General features: G+C 35.3%; 1 pseudogene; it reads right to left on the bottom strand.

Moving 5' to 3' along the window:
• Positions 1-851: 851 nt before the first annotated feature.
• The window catches only part of LOC141389556 (uncharacterized), a 162,629-nt pseudogene continuing 147,998 nt past the window's right edge, over positions 852-15,482 (bottom strand).

Here is a 15,482-nt window from a genome sequence, read left to right as displayed (position 1 = left end):
GAGTTCTTCTCTGGCGATTCTAAGGTTCTTTTTGGAGTGGTATATTTGCCTCCTCCTGGTGATCTTGTTATGTTTGAAGACCTTCATACTGAACTCTTTTTGAGATACAGCAACGTAGTTGTAATGGGAGATTTCAATTGCAATATGTTTTACATACATAAAGCCTTGTCTGTTCGTACTGTATGCTTTCGACTTAATCTTTGTATTTCTCACAACTCCAAACCCACACACTTTGATGTACAACATGGCTCTACTTCATTAATTGATTTTATACTACTTAGTAACTTATCTATGATTTATTTCTCTGATCAGGTGATATGCCCTTCAATTTCTGATCATTCGCTTATCTTTGCGTCACTAAACATCAGTGTTGATACATCAGTTGAGTTTGTCGAATATCGAGACTACAGAAATATTAATTGGCATCGTTTTTATACTTATATATCAGCTTTTGATTTTAGCCTTCTGTATGCTGTTGACGTTGATGCTAAGTGTTCCATTCTCTCCTCTCTTATTATGCGTTTGTTTGAATCTGTTCCTGTAGTGCGTAGAAGAATTTATCCTAATGATAATTGGATTAATGCTAATTCTATTACTTTAGCTTGTTCACTGCGTGACTTAGCTTTTAGATCTTATCTGTTCAATATGAGTAGTGAGAATTGGAAAACATTTTGTAGATACCGTAATAAGGCGAAATCTGTCATCCGGCGCGAACGTAGGAGATACTATAGTAGGAAATTTAATGTAATGGGTCCAACTGCTTTATGGCGTTTTTTGAGAGGGTCAGGCTTTGTTGGTGGAGATGATGTTGTTGCTAACATTAGTGTTGATGTTCTCAATGCATCATTTGTCTATAATGACTCGCGTGTTAGTACTTTTAATTTCATGGATCTAGCTGAACGTGATGGCGAATTTTCTTTTCGATGTGTGGGTATTGAGGATGTTGCTGTTGCACTAAGTAAAATCAAGTCCAAATCCATTGGTGTCGATGGAATATCTGTGGATTTTTTAAAAATAATTTTTCCTTATATTTCTGATTGTATCTTGGATTTGGTTAATTCTATTCTCACATCTTCGGTGTTTCCGCAACTTTGGAAGAGTGCTCGTGTTGTCCCAATACCTAAAGGTAATGTTGTGAATTGTGCTGATGATCTTAGACCAATTTCCATTCTCCCTGTATTATCAAAAGTGTGTGAGCATATTATGAGAGACCAGATGTTATCTTATGTTAGTAGATATATATATGATGGCCAATTTGCCTTCCGTAAGAACCATAGTACGACCGGCTTGTTACTATATATGACTGATCTCGTTAGGGGAAATTTGAACGTTAACAGTGATACTGTAGTTGTGTCTTTGGATCTTACCAAGGCATTTGATTCGATTTCACATACTGTATTGGTTGGGAAGCTCAGGAATGAGTTCAATTATTCTATTTCTGCTTGCAATCTTATCGTTTCTTACTTATGTGGCAGAACACAATTTGTTTCTTATAACGGTCAGTCTTCTGGGACACTTTTACTTACGAATGGTGTTCCGCAGGGGTCTGTCTTGGGTCCTCTGCTGTTTATCCTCTATGTTAATAGCCTTGCTGTATGGTGCTCTGATGTAAATTGCAAGCCGCTTTTATTTGCAGATGATGTTTTCTTAGTTTTTGCTAGAAATGGAATGTCTTCAATAGCTTTTGAAACTGCAATAAATCATAGTCTTGATCGTTTTAGACTATGGTCTTTAGAGAACTCGTTAGTGATCAACCCAGTTAAGACGAAAGCAATACGATTTGGTAGTCAGTCGTACGACTTAAACATTGCTCTGGGCGGAAGTTTGATCAACTTTGTGTCTTGCCATAAAATATTGGGCATTTTTGTAGACGAAAAGCTTGCATTTGAATATCATGTTGACTATGTGCATAGAAAAGTTGTTGGCATAATTCGGAAATTTTATTCCACTAATATATACCTTCCTGCATGGGTTAAATATAGGTTAGCTTACGTACTATTAGTGCCTCATGTTAACTATGGTCTGGAAGTTTTTTCTGGTATGTCAGAACGTAATGCATTGGTATTAGAGCGTGCAGTAAAACGTATTGTACGCTTTGTCTACGGCTTAAGGACTCGTGACAATATCTCTGACTATGTTAAGAGCTTTCTTGGAGTTACTTTAGATCAGTTTGTGTCCACTAAGATGTTGTGCGCCTATTATAGAATAATAAGGAATGGTGTACCTGTTTCACTGAAAAACATGTTTCGTTTTGGTTTATTGTGGAGGAACATACAAATATCTATTCCTTTAATACATAATTCTACATTTGAGAATTCATTTTTAGTACGTGTAGCCAGATTGTGGAATTATTTACCAATAGAACTTAGAGTGTTCTCGCAGTCTAATAATGCGTTCCGCTTGAAACTGTTGACCTATTTTGGATCTCGACCCTAAATATTGGATTTGAAACAGCTATCACTGCATATGATGATTTTAATTTCATTTTCCTAGTGCACTTGCTACCTTTTTTTATACTTGTGGGCTTGTTTGCTATGCAAATTAAATGTGACTATTTTTTTTTCCTTTGTTAGTATGTGTTTACATGCCCTATGTACCAGTCAATGCTAATGCGTACTGGGAGTCACTTACTTATATTGCTCTGTATATTCGTCATTCTATACTGCTTGTTGCTTATGGCCATTTATTGCATCGAATATTTTTTTTTTCCTCTTCTTGGTAGTTATGGCTGGGGAGCCAATTATATAAAGTAACATTGTGGATTATTTAGTGATATTGAGTATAAGGATATATTGTTAATACTATTTTTTGGCCTTGGAGGCTTTAGTATTAAAGAATGGAATGAATAAACAAACAAACAAAATAACATCGGTGGAGAATATCCACAAACAAGAAACAAGGGAACTGATGAGATCCAGTGGCGTGGATGGAAACTAGTCTTCCTTGCCTTAGACCTTGGCGAATAATGTCAACCTTTTTCCACTAATAAATTAGTTGCTTTAAAAAAATAAAACAACAACAATGGGATTAAGCCCGACTATTTTGAAAAACAAAATTTTTTACAAAATTAAAAAAACAGGTAAGAACGGCGTTAATTTCGTCCGGGCCGAACTTGTTATACCCTCTACTACGAGTTGTATGGAAGTAAAATGGAACAATTAGTTTAATTTCGTTTATGAATAATGTGGCTAGGCTTCAAAAAAAAAAAAAAAAAAAAAACAAAAGGACGGAACTTTAGGAGGTCCTTTCTATGGGGATTATATCAAAACGTCGATCTATCCCGATAAATTTGTGGGGGAAAGTTTTTAGATTCAAAGATTATATGAAGACGTGGACCTATACCCACAAATTTCATGCGGAAAGGCTTATACCACAAATGAAGACTAAACATCAAATTTCGGTCATTTTAATGGATAATTGCGGCCATAATCTTCAATATACCGAATATCGGGAGGTACCGTTCTATGGGGGCTATATTGGGAGGTACAGTTCTATGGGGGCTATATTAAGGCGTGGTCCTGTACGACAAATTTCTGGGGAATAGTTTTATATCCCCAACGAAAACTATATTAAAAAAATTATAAGTTTCAGCCATTTCGGAGGAATATTGAGGCCATAACCCTCAAAATATGAAGACGTGGACCACTTCGGACAAATTTCTGGGGGAACGTTTTCTTCCCCCAACGAAGACTAAGTACCAAAATTCAGTCATTTCGGTGTGAAAATGAGGCTAAAACCTTCAAAATACCGAAAATCGGGTGGTACCGTTCTATGGGGGATATATCAAAACGTGGACCGATAAAACCCATTTGCGATACTAAACATCCTAGGAGTAATATAAATTACAAAGCTCTATCTTAAAAATTGCGAGCTGTATCTTGATTTCAACAGACGGACGGACGGACACACGGACATGGTTATTTCCTGATCAAGAATATATACTAGGGTTATGACTTTTTTACAACCTCTTATCCCTGTATCATAGCGTGATGAGTTTTGCCATAAGATTACATAAAATCTTAATTATAAGGTGATTCGGTGAAAAATCCTCACGCACAAAATGATTTTAAAATTTGAATTTATCAAAATTATGAACAATTTTTTGAAGTCACTGAAAACAGATATATAATTGAAAATAAACTTTAGAGCCACATGAGATAATTAAAATGACATAAAATTTATTTCTCACAATTTTTCTTCAATTCTGAGAATCGTAAAAATGTCGTAAACGTTTTTATACAAAAATATAATTTTTTAACAAAAAACAAAAAATTTAAAATTTTTCAAAGTGAATTTTTCGCGACTTTTTTAATATTTGAATGAAATAAACGTTATTATAGTTATAAGTAGGCTTATATTTATTAATTCGTGCAACAAAAAATAATTTTTTGAAAAAAAAAAAAAATTTGTTCATTTCATATATTTTTTCATAAAATTATTTTTTAAAATCGATTTGTGCGTGAACTTTTTTTATATTTCAATGGAATAAACGATAGCATAGTGATTAATAGGCAAAAGTTCATTCATCCCTGCTACAGGAAATCATTTTTGAGGAAAAATGTCAAAAAGTCATCACCCTAATATATACACTTTATGGGGTCTCCGATGAATATTTCGATGTGTTACAAACGGAATGACAAATGTAATTATACCCTCCATAGTATGGTGGAGGGTATAAAAACTACTCATTGGGTTTTATTAAACTCATATAACACTTACAAAAGCTCATATGTTAAAAAATGCCAATTTGTGAAAAAGACTATACTTTATATGGAAACTGTATGATAAATACAAATTTTTAACCACATAATATCAAAAAACAAAAAAAAAATAACTCCCTAATGAGGTGGCCACTGAAAAAGATAAATAACATGTTCGTCTGCAAACCTCTGCAGCTGGCTTCTTTATACATTTGAAGTACTCACATTTCACAACTCAAACAGCAAATAATATCGATATACACTTTTATACAATTTTTCCCACTCCACTAATTTTTAAATTTGGTTCACAAAATCTATGTACTAAGTACTACGGACTTGGGTACCTGCAAACACCATATGATCACTATTTACTTCTAAACAAAAGTAAATCCACGTTTATTATATCCAAAGCACCTGTAAACATTTATTTTAAAACGATAAATTACTTTAAATATGAAAATATTGGAGCATAGTAAAAGTTATTAATTTTAGTAAAATAAGGACAAACATGCATATTTCCAACGATTATCGGGTTTGAACCTTCACATGGACCATAATTCAAACTCCTTCAAATTGAAATGTTTACTAACAATTCTCATCAATAAATTTGTATGCCGAAGTACTTGTTTTTAAAAATTTTTTGCCACGGTCGTGACACTGTGCAACGTAGGCAGGGTGAAGCCCGGGGGCCCGAACCCGGATGGTCGCAAAATGATTTTTTCAATGCGTTACAAACGGAGGTTATAAAAACGAACATACAAACATTCAAACACTCTTACATACATCCGATTCTCCTTTATTCTCGTGTTATCATAAAATTTAAATTGGGCTTCCAAATTAGGTTTCTTACTTAAAAAACGTGTGTACAATGCGCAAAATAATTCCGTTTATACTTTAAAGTTTAAAATGTTTTGAAACAATAAAACGAAAGTTGGTTTAAAGTCGACAGCTAATATTATTCTTAACAAACACTAAATAAAAGTTAATGATATTTTTTAGTTTATTACAAATATTATTATCCTCACTTGCTAAGACGAATGCTAATTTATACGCCTGGTTAAATGTTTACAAAGAATTTCATTTCAACGATCCTGCAATAAAGTTTTTATTTATCTTTTGGGGACATACAACATACAAATGTTAATCCTTTCATTCCGTTTCTTGTTTGTTATGGACAAAAAGTTTGGCTGGCTATTGTCTGGCATCTGAAATTCCCATTGAATGGATTGTGAATTTATTTCGAATAGTAAATTAAAGTATGCTTACAATTGTTCAAAATAATCGTAATTTATAATTGAATAATTTATATCATTGTTATTAGAAGTTTTATGGGGACTATTGTTGACTTATTACCGCACAAGAAACGTCTATGTGCCACCCACAACTCACACCACTTTAAGGGTTTACAATATGTCGGTGATGACGTTGAAAACAGCCTGGAGGCTTATAAACATCAACAAACTTTGGAAGCTAGCGGCGTACAGGCAGGGTGTTGGTGGTTGTTCTGGTTTTCAAGAAATATGCGCAACGTTGGCTAGCCGTATCACCACGGCTGGTGGCGACCCGTTCTTGGTTATGGTGATAACGATTTTTAAACCATATTTCATTATTTAACACATTTCTTAACTCAACCAAGTAAGCCGTGCCTCATTACCATATTTCTTACGATTCTGTTGTTGCTGTTCATTCATGCCCTTAGCAAAAATTCTTAACTACCATCCAAGCCGACGCTCAATGCACCGTGGCAAACAAAGCAAAGTCGTAAAACTTTATTGCTAACTCAACTCATTCATCCGTTCATTCATTCATTGTGAATGTTTACAGCTCATCCATCAAATTCATCATTTCATTGTTTCTTCCCCTCCCCGCCCAAGTAAAACCAAAGCAAATACTTACAAATGGGGTGTTGACTGTGGTTTCATGCGAAGATTTTTGGTCTACAATACTCGTATATCTCGAAATGGAACAATTCTAAAGTACAAAATGACAGTTTAAATATTTTTAGATCAAACCTTTCATCTTTCTGGTTATCTCGATAATTCTCGAGAGGTGTATCTAAGTTGGGCCAAATTATTCATATTGTAATATTTTCCATACATAACACTGTGTGTAATTTTTTGAGTCAAGTTTTATTAACCATATTCTGACTCCACAGTGTGATAGAACACGAAAAATGAGAAGACAGGTGTCTCGCCGTTTTTCCCTATCTCATCAACTTTCGCGGTTATAGGCCTCCAAAAGTTTGAGGCTTTGATGTAAAAAGGGTCATTTAGTCAGGACTATATTTTCCAAACCGTTAGGAAATTTGAATTTATCTCAGAGGTAAAGTTGTAGCTCTTGTCTTGAAGAACAAAAATTGTGAACACATATAATCCATTAAACTTCATCTGCAAGGTCAAAATCGCCATGGTAAAATTTATTTTAAAATTTTTCTCAAGTTTTTTTATACATCTATCAAACCGATCAAAGTTGAAGCAAACAACTAATTATAGAAATGTACCTCAGATCCCAATAAACATCTTTCTAGAATACACGAACTCTGTAGAAACCGATCTTAATGGTCAAAATAGCAAAACAAGTGCAATTTTTATCCTATTTTCTCCGCTTCTGCTCCATAGATATTAAACTGTTCAAAATTCAAGAAAACAATCAACCACAATAGTGTAGCAAAGACTTCAATAAAAAACTTTCTGGAATATGCAAAATGTCTATTAACCGTTTTTTAATGGTAAAAATAGCAAAAATCTTTTGAAAATATCCAATTTTTATACTTTTTTCTCCGACTCTGGTCCAAAGATACGCAACCGCCCAAAAATTAAGGATACAGTCAACTACAAAAATGTACCTTAGATTTCAACAAACAAGTTTCTATAACAAACGAAGATTCTAGGAACGATTCTTCAAGCTCAAAATTTTATTATTTTAGATCATTCTTTCCTGTTCAGGTCCGTAAATAACAAACCTTTCAAATTTCCTTGAGTTTTTAACAGTTTGTTATTTCCAAACCTGAGCAGGGGGAATGTTAAAAAAATTTAATTGTTCGTTAATTTCAGCCCAAAGAATCATTCCTAGAATCTTAATATGTTCTAAAAGTTGTTGTAGGTACATTTTTGTGGTTGACGGTATCCTTAATTTTTGGGCGGTCGCGTATCTTTGGACCAGAGTCGAAAGATGTTTACTGAGATCTGAGGTACACTTTTGTAGTTGGTTGTTTGCTTCAAATTTGATCGGTTTGAAAGCTATATAAAAAACTTGAGAACAAATTTTAAAAGAAATTGGACCATGGCGATTTTGACCTGCAGATGAAGTTTGATGGATTATATGTGCCCACAATTTTTGTTCTTTAAGACAAGAGCTACAACTTTGCTCCGAGATAAATTCAAATTTCCTAACGGTTTGGAAGATATAGTCCTGACTACATGACCCTTTCTACATCAAAGCCTGAATCCTTTGGAGGCCTATAACCGCGAAAGTTGATGAGATACGAAAAAACCGCGAGACACGTGTCCTCTCTTTTTTGGTCTTCTATCACGCTGCGGTGTCAAAATATGGTTAATAATTTTCGTGTTGCACAGTGTAATTTAAGTGGTAACAAGTAAATAAGTATCAGTCGTAGGGCGGGCCGATTCCTGGGATTGTACGGAGCAAAAAGTCTACTAGAGAATATGTCTATGGTGAAAATCGAGCCTCCCGATTATGCCGACAAAAATATACCTAATACCTAATGAAATGAAACAAATCCAGTATGGGTTGTTTTTTTCCAAAACTTTATTGTTCACGGTGATCTTGAAGCAACTTTAAATGGAAGCTGGGAAGTTTTTGCAGATTCCAAAACTGCATGTTCATAGATGAGAAAAAATCAAAAAACAAAAAAAATCGCCGGAGCGCTTTTTAAATGAATCGTGATTCAAGTAGACATTTTTAAGGGTTTTTTAGGTTTTCACGATTTTGCGTGGATACAGGAAGTCCTATCGAAATAGCACTAACAAAATGTTGCTATGTAGCTATGAAAATTCTCTACAAGATTGAACTGTATGATATCTCTATAGGTTTTACCGTTATTGAGATATAGAAGTTCGAATTGGGACAATGAATTGACTGTATCGCTACCTTATAAAACAATGTCATACATGGTGAGCCTTAACTAACTTTAAGTTAAAACCGCTTATACCTGGGAAATTTTTGCGAAGTTTTAAAACGGCAATGTTCATAGGTGAGAAAAATCCAAGTATCCCTGGAGGGATTTTTAATTAAATCGCGATCAAAGTTCACATTTTTAGGGGTTTTAACGTTTTTACGATTTTGCTTAGAATCCGCAAGTCCTATCGAAATGGAACTAAAGAAAATGTTGTAGCAGAATAACTTGCATAATATTTTCGTAGGTTTTACCGTTTTTGAGATATAGAAGTTCAAATAAGTTATTCAGATTTTTCCTCAGGTCTTCAGGAGTTTGCTTGAAAATGGGACTAGAGAAAATGTTGTAGCTGTGAAAATTCTATACAAGATTGGCTTTCGTATCTTTTTCCTAGGTTGTACCACTTTTGATATATATAAGTTTAAGTTGGGAAATTACAGCCATGACACTGTTTTATAAGGAGACTATACAGTCAGTGCATTGTCACAATTTGAACTTGTATATCTCAAAAACAGTAAAACCTAGAATTTTTCATAGCTACAAAATTTTTTGTTGTTGTCGTATTTCGATAGGACTTCCGGTTTCCAAAAAATCGTGAAAACACAAAAAACCCTTAAATATGCCGACTCGATTTTTTTTTTATTTTTCTCATCTATGAACATTGTAGTTTCAGAATACGCAAAAACTTCCCAGGTGTAAACACCTTCCATTCAATGTTGCTTCAAGAGCTCCGTGTGTTATAATGAGTACTGCGAGAACTATGCGAAATAAATTGAAAAATTGAACAGGTCTCAACAGGTTTAGCCTAAATGTTAAAACATTTCTGGAGGAGGTACCGGAAGAAATGGACCGATAAAATCCATCTTTTATCGACCAAAATGACCAAAAACTGCCAAAATTTGTTGAACAGGGTGGTCCCGTTGTGTGGGGTCTAAACCAAAACATTGACCTAAGTTAATAATTTTTGGTACGAAGGATTCATATCTTCCACGAGTTCAAAATACCAAATTGCAGCCGAATCGGTCATAAAATGTCGCTAAAATCCACAAAATATCTAAAATCGGACGGTACTTTTATGTAGGAGCTATGACAATAAATGGACCTTTTTTTTAAAAAAATTATACATAGTTGTTTTTTACACTCTGAAACCCTTAAATATGAATTTTAAGGAAAATCGTATTACCGTTCTATTTCAATTGGATACTACGTACAGTCACAACAGGTATTTACAAAAAATTCTCCCATCTTAAAATAGAAAAATCCACTTTATTTTAGCTGTGGCAAATTTGAGCACGATTTGACTTCTGAATTTATTAGTACAGACCCCCTGCTATTTTTCAAATTCGATTTGGAGGTGGACATATTTGACATTTTTTTAAAAGTTTAAGTATATTTAAAAAATATTTGTAAAAAATAACTTTTAATATATATATAAACATAGATTTGATTACGCTAATTTTACAAATTTCATCGTTCTTTTTATAAATATTATGAAAGTACTCATTAACAGCTTCCTGATTCATAATAACTTCTGTGCAAAAAAAATTTAAATTTCGAAACTTCAAAAATAGGGTTTTGGCCAAAAATTTCCTGATTGAAACCTATGTGCAGGGGCAGGGTTTTTAAAGCTTTAATGTTATTATCTCAGTCAGCATGAACTTACCTGCGACAAAAAATTATACTGTCATAAGAGAGCCGCGAGGTTAAAATTTCAAAACTATCCTATGCATGTCCCTAAACTGCACATTTGAGGACAAATTTGAAATGTTGTGTGGGAGGTGGGTGTGGTCCGATACGGTCCATGTTTGAACATGATTTAAGTGTTAAAGAAATATTTCGATTCGCAAAGGCTGGACTAATGTCAATCTCACTCTCTTCGATAGGCATCAAGCACGTTAGTTCGTACCCTTGGATTGTTTTGACCATAATATCAGAAATCAGTGACTTGCCCACGACAGACATTACATACATATATATCTTTAATCAGGGCCATAAAAAGAACCCAAAGGTATACAATTTCAAACGACCTTCGAAGAGTATTTAGACGGAACTAAAGCCATGATGTTAAGCACGAAGGTGATGTTCGATATAAACCTTCTTGGGACTTGATATACATTTGGAAGAAATTTTGATATGTACAAAGTGTCGGCCAAAGAGTATATTCAATTCGTAAGTTTTCGTGCTCATCAGTCATTTGAGTTGGTACCGAAAGGATTATTCAGATATTTTGGAACATTATCTCGGAAATATGGGCTTGCCTTCTGACAGGTTTCAGTATTTTCCATCGCTTTCACACACTGGTACCGCATAGCTTACCACAGACCAATCAATCGCTTCGTATGTGGTCAACAAGGTTTCTTTATCTGTACCCCAAGTGATAGCGACTTCAGGACCTTGTTCCTACATCCCAGCTCAGTCGCCGATAGCTGCGGAATGTGCAGACGAAATGAACACGCCTTCGAATGCGAATATTAGGGTAGATAGTGGTCGGAATTTTGCTGCCATCGACCATGATATTCAACTCAGTGCTCACTTCTGCAGTTCAAGTTGTGTTCAGAAAAAGTGGAAAATGTGGTAAGATCAGTTAAATAGGAGTTCGGCTTTTCAGATATTACATCGGGGAAGGTACCAGACGCCAAGATCGTACAAACATCCGCATAGGTTACGATCTCAATGTCAGGTTAAACAGGTCCGGAGATATAACCTCACCTTGGAAACTGCTAGTTTGATCATCCAACGTTTCAAACCTGGCTTGCACAATATCGTCAAACAGCGTGGAGTGCTTGACAGTATCAAAAGCATTTGGTTTGTCGAGTACCACCTTCACGGTTCTATCACACGGATTACTCTGGTTGAGTCTTCGACTAATACGTGTGGAGATAGTGTGCAGCGCTGTTGTCGTACTGTGCTGCTTACGGAACCCATGCTGATGATGGGCAACTGGCTACCTATTTCTGACGCTGGGGAGTATTAAAGCCTCAACTGTCTTTACTACGGTCTGTACGATTCACCTTTGCTGGTATCCTTGCCTGGCCGCAGTAACGCTAGCGAAAAGTTGAAAATAAACTGCGGGGGAGTCGCGTATTCGATGACGACGACCACTCACTGGGGGCTGTATTCACGTAGCATGCAGCACCACAGTCCTAGTCGAGTCCAGAACAACTGCATCTCAGTACCCACTCCCGGCATCTATTGCATCTCACCGAAGTTTGAGTGTGGTTGATGTGGATGTGAAAACTAACCACATCCATATTGGTTCAGGGGTTCCACTGTCTAGGCACAGACCAAAAGAAACCGGGGCAGGCATCCTGGATGTGCAGCTCCAAACACAGAAAACGATAAAATGTGAAGTGACAGCCGATGTCCGGAACACATTTTAAAAACGTGGACCTGTACCGACCATTCTCTGCAGTAATGTTTTATACTCCCAAAGAAGGCTAAATACCATAGTATTTCGGAAGGACAATGCTACTTTAACCTAAAAATATCGAACATCGAGCGGTTTCCGTTCTATAACGTATGTACAAAATTTCTGAGGAATATTTTCTTAGCTCTATAGAAGACTAAATTGCAAAGTTCAGCTATTTCGATGGGACAATGAAGCTAATACCTTCAGAACTCCAAAAGTCGGGAGGTAGCTTCCCATTGGAGCTATATCAAAATCTGGAGCTTTACTGACAATTCTCTGCATAAATGTTTCTACCCAAAAATAGTACTAAATATTAAATGCAAGCCATTTCGGTTGAAAAATGTGGCTAAACCATCATAATTCCCCAAAATCGGAAAAACTAAAATCTTAAAAACAGTACCCGTCAGATTTATAGCGAATAAAGTGATCGGGTTGGTTATATAAGTCATGTAATGAAAATACACCGATAAATAGAAAAAAAATCACAAGGAGTACCTCCGGTACTCCATAAGCACCTTTGGTGGTACCCTAAAGTGTGGACCGGTGGTCCACATTAGAGTTCAAACAAGTTTGGACACAACTTTATTAGATCCAAAGTATGGAGCAAATCGATTGCTCCGTTTAAGGGATAGTAAATATTTGATATATTTTTGTGGGAGAGGTACTTGAGGGAGAGGACCGATAAACACAGTCATCGAACTCTATCTAGGATTCACAGTAATACTACGATATTCAAAGTGTAAACCAGTGTAGAATCAGCATCGAAAGTAGTCGGGATAGAAAACATTTGATATATTTTTGTGGGAGAGGTACTTGAAGGAGAGGACCGATAAACACAATCATCGTACTCTATGTAGGATTCGCAGAAATATAATGATATTCAAAGTGTAAACCAGTGTATTATCCGCTTCGAAAGTAGTCGTGCAGACCATTTCCTCAGGAAATATGGACTTGCCCCTGAAAAATACTTGTAATGTAGTAAAAGGGCCCAGAGAACAACCTTTAGCAAAACGTCAAGATGTGTCTGGTTGGTATCCGAAAAAGTGGACCGATATAGGTCATATTCGAACCTCATCTATGCCAGGTATAAATATTACGATTTTTTAAGCATGGACAAAACCAGTCACTACCTTTAAGAGTTATGGTTCACACAATTTTAGCGAACAATTTGGAACTTTTATGGAGAAGGTACCCGGGGTAGCGGACCGATATGTCCCATCCTCGAATTTGATCAAAGTGTGGACAAAATATTACGAGAGCGACATTTTCGACCTAATCGGTTTATTCGTTCGAGCGTTATCGTGCACTCCAGACAGCCATACAGACAGACGGACATTGCTAAATCGACTCCAAATTGTCTGAAAAAGATTTCTTTAAAAAAATAAAATTATTTCCATGAGGCAAATTTTGGTCATATTCCCTTTGAAGTCTTTTTGGTTCCCTTTAAACTCACTTTTACAATTTTGACCTCTAATTAGTTATGGTATACACCAAACAATTACAATAGTGTCAGTCTTGTACATATACATATTTTGGCTATAAATCAGTTATCTGACCAGAAGTTCAAAAATTCCTTTTCCACATGAAAGTTTTTTTAAGTAATTTGTTCTCAAGTTATAAGGATACAGCTTAAAAGAGCTCCAAACATCAGCATAATTGGCATCAATGGAAAGGTTAATTGATTTTCTTCGTTATAAAGATTTAATTATCCTTGTACTAAACTGTAAACATATTCTATTATAAAAGGGTCTCCGACAAATATTCTGATCTGGTGAAGTGTTTAAAAATTACAAAATCATGCCAAGATCCTTAAACGTATTTCAAGCACTTGTTTCCACTGTACATTAATGGACAGTTGTACAGATTGTCTTATCTCCTGTCCTATTTGTGTATTTATGCATTAACGGAAGAAGTAACGAAAAATTGCTTAACACTCATTGTGTTATTTGGTGTATGTTAATGTATGTGTGCATGTCTCTGCTTGCCTGTGTTTCAGTCTTCCTTATTTGGATAATTTATTAGTTGGCCATTAAGATGGGGTGCTAACGTAACTTTTGTGCTTTGCTCAGCCAAGGAATGTTCAAAAACACACTCGCACCCAAAGGAGAAAGGTAAAAAAAAACTCTTTCGTTTGTTGGCTTGTTGTTTTAGAAGCTTGCGTTTTTGGATACTTACGAATAATTTAATACCACAACGATGTCGTCGACGACCGTGAATAAAACACGTTTTCTTACGCTGATGTATTGGCATCTCTAGAGTCAAATAAAAAATACGCGAGTAATTTAATTGGTCTCTGGTGAATTTTTGTTGAAATATTTGTTGCACAGCAGAGCTAATTTCATTAGAACAAATTTTGTCTAATAAGCGTAAATTGTTCAACCATTATTGCATGCGGCTGTGGTGGTGGTGTTGAACTTCATGTTGAACATAACTCTTTAGCTGAAATATGAGTAATGTTGTTGAAATTTTCCGTGTAATTATTAAAATATATTTGCTTTGCCAAATCCTGTGTTGGCGTTAAGTATATTTGAGGGTAATAAAATATGAAGATGACGTAAGAATATATGTATATGATGGACGCAACATTCATTTGACATAAATATTCAAGGATTTAGTAATATAGTAGAGGTGTGCAATTTAGTTCCTGGAGCGGATCGATCTTTCTAGTTCCTATTCCCGAAAGCAAAAAATAGTGCCGAGAGCGATATTTCTCCGTCATCGTTTTTCTGAATACTTCCTTCCAAATAGTTCCGAGACCGATATTGTTCAATAAATCTTTCTCTTCCGTCGTTCTTTGTATTTCCTTCGCTCCAAATAGTTCAGAGAGTGAAGTAGTGTAACGAATCTTTCTCTTTGTTTGTTTTCATCTTATGGTGGATGAAAATAAATAAATTGCAGCGATGTAACGAGGATGTAGATTACATTTATTTTACACTGTGACCGAATCTATATGATGAACTAACGGAACGAGAGAGATTGAAGTGAGTGTGAATTTAAAGGAAGAAATTGAACTATACAACTGAAAGGAATTATATGCACGACTAGAACTACATGAACTAAAGGAACTATATAAATGCCAGTGCCGGATATTGTTCCTATAGTTCCTTGTCCGGAATACTTCCTTGGAACTAGTACGTTCCAGAACTACACAACTCTATAATATAGCACATTTCTAATTTGTAAGGGACTTATTGCTCGATCATTTCAGAGAACTAATTTGTTTCAGTAAAACATCTTC

The sequence above is a fragment of the Musca autumnalis genome, unplaced genomic scaffold (assembly GCF_047663935.1).
Source record: "Musca autumnalis isolate F117 unplaced genomic scaffold, ASM4766393v1 scaffold_1, whole genome shotgun sequence".
Taxonomy (NCBI): Eukaryota; Metazoa; Arthropoda; class Insecta; order Diptera; family Muscidae; genus Musca; species Musca autumnalis.
This window is presented reverse-complemented; position numbering and strand designations above follow the sequence as displayed.